Source organism: Tigriopus californicus, chromosome 7 (genome assembly GCF_007210705.1).
Source record: "Tigriopus californicus strain San Diego chromosome 7, Tcal_SD_v2.1, whole genome shotgun sequence".
In the NCBI taxonomy this organism is placed as follows: Eukaryota; Metazoa; Arthropoda; class Copepoda; order Harpacticoida; family Harpacticidae; genus Tigriopus; species Tigriopus californicus.
The window spans coordinates 3620230-3623030 of NC_081446.1; positions in this window are offsets into that span (position 1 = coordinate 3620230).

Genomic DNA, 2801 nt, shown 5'->3' on the forward strand with positions numbered 1-2801 from the left:
TTCTCAAGGCCAAACTTGAGAAGTTCTTGACACCATTTAGGGTGGTCAAACTGACAGCCATTTCCTTCATCAGAACGAGACTTCTTCCGGTAAACAGGGCAGACTATCTTTTCTAGAATAAATTGTTCTGCTCTATAAAAGTGGAGATATTTCTTCAACCTCTACACTGGTTAAACCAGTGGACTTCTCAACTACTGGGTGAGCCTGCTGTTCAGGCAGCACCTTGGCCTGAATGACCCAAGCAACTAAAGCCTCAATGATAAAGGGCTTATTGACTATGGAAGGACCTTTCCCTGCCAAGACCAAGTCCAAACATTACTTAGCCTTTTTACTAATTTTTCCACAGATGGCTTCCATAATGGATACAAAAGAATTGTTAATTGCTAACACAGTTAATTGACAGAACAATAGACTAGAAAAACTAGGTAAGGAAATAAAAAAGGACCAGACAGTTGTCTGGAGATGCAAGTCAACAATGCAAAATGGAAACAAATCACCAAAGCAAGATTCTGAGCATACAAATCCAGCGTGGCGATGGCAATCAAGGAAAAGCAGTAAGTAATCAAGGAACCAAAAATAGCACTAACAAATTCAATGAACTGAACTGACCAATAAACTACACAATGAAAATATATATGAACACAAATATCTGACTGTCAATGACCAAAAAGACAAACAAGCTAACTTTGAACTACACTTTAGCCATCGATTTGAAAGGAAAAAGAACTTACTGACTGCAAGGTAAAAAAATTGCCACTACTAAACAAAAGTGAACCATAAATTCATTAGGTTTAGAAAAAATATGTCTTACCAATGAGCCGTGAAAACCAGGGTAATTTTAAGTAAGATTAGGCCTTAAAATTAAAAAAGCTTAGCAGCTGTACATCAAATATCCAATAATACTTTTTATATTTGTAATACATAATATATTTGTAAGGAGTACATGAATTACACTTTTATCGTGCATCTAAAAACTAAGCCATATGTTTCTTTAAAAAACATAGTGATTCTTCTCATTTCCTAACATCAAACGCATCTTTAAAAGTGGAAAAATATGCATAACATGGAAGAAAAAACATAAATATAGGAAAATATGTCATTATTAAATTTTAGCAATCGGTAAGATGTTCAATTTTTAGTATTAGCACTTTTTATAAAGAAATCCCAAATGACTGATAATTTTAAACAAAAATATGGATGCAAAAATATTTAGCCATTCCATTTTTTGAATGCTTTGCACCAGTTGTATTCTACTAGAGGAAGGCTTTGCTCTTTGCTTGCTTTCTAATATAAGGTTTAAAAAAAAATTTTAGGGGTGTGTCGGAGGTATATGACAAAGGTTTTAAAGACATATTTTGCTCTTGGAATCATCAATGAGCAATTTTTGAAGTAAAGGATAGGTTTCATGTAGAATTTCTTTTAGATTTGTAGTTTTAAAGATTCGTATTTTGGACATTTTTGGACACTTTTGTCCACCCTTATGTTTGGACACTTTTGGACATGGGTGGACAAAAGTGTCCAAAAATGAAATGCCCACCCTGGTAAAAACAGAAACCAATGTAATGAATAAATAGTAATTCCCATTTATTCACCCACACCCGAATACTACACGTCACAATTTGGTGCGAAATTCCCGAGCGATAAGAACTTGCAATGACCAGAGCAAAGAACTCTTTTTTGACCAATTCTTTTCAACGTACACCTTCAAGGTCAAACAAAAATCCGTTAAAGTCTGTAAAAGAACTTCAACTATGTAATATGTCAAAGGGTATAGCTAATTACACTCTTGAAAGTATAATTTTTGCTTTAACTAAGCTGTAGCCTGTTCACAAATCCAGTGGTTTGAGAACCGTGAGTGAAAGGGTGTGTTTTCGNGGTGCGAAATTCCCGAGCGATAAGAACTTGCAAATTCCAGAGCAAAGAACTCTTTTTTGACCAATTATTTTCAACGTACACCTTCAAGGTCAAACCAAAATCCGTTAAAGTCTGGGAAAGAACTTCAACTATGTAATATGTCAAAGGGTATAGCTAATTACACTCTTGAAAGCATAATTTTTGCTTTAACTAAGCTGTAGCCTGTTCACAAATCCAGTGGTTTGAGAACCGTGAGTGAAAGGGTGTGTTTTCGAACTATTCGTCAAAGCAATTTTGTTCCAATTGCCAATTCGCAGTTTGGACCAGTTTCTACGGAATTGGTTTTCCCAATACCTTTTACACAGTTGGTAACACAACGAATGCTGCATTCAAGTGTTTTCTTTATTATTCGTCAACTCACTTGCACCAACACATACGAAGAACTGCATTCTCGACTTTTACTCCAAGCTCTCATGCCTCATGTCAACGTGTAATCTAAATAAGCCAATGGTCCAACTTCCGAGATGCAAAAGCATGTCGGTTCCATTTTTTTCTTCAACTGCATGCTTACCATTGCAAAATCCAACACTTCTTTCGGATTGCACTTTCAATGAAAAGGTACAGGCAAAGTCCATTCGCGTGAAATCACTAAAAGGATGACAATGCGTAAAGCTAGTTGTAAAATCCATACCTGGGAAAATAAATCATGTTCAGCAGTATGGTATAGCTCACGAAAACTGAAGAATAATATTGGCTTCATTCCTCCCTCCCCCTCACAACACTTCTCGTACAGTATGTACACCAATAATTATTTTTTGACGTGAGCGCTGTAAATATAAGAGCTAGTGGGTGGGAAACGTTCCACAAAAAAACCCTTGAGGATGTGTTGCAATTGCAATTAAGGCTTACATTCCACTCCTGGCTCGTCAAGCACTTTAAAATTGAGC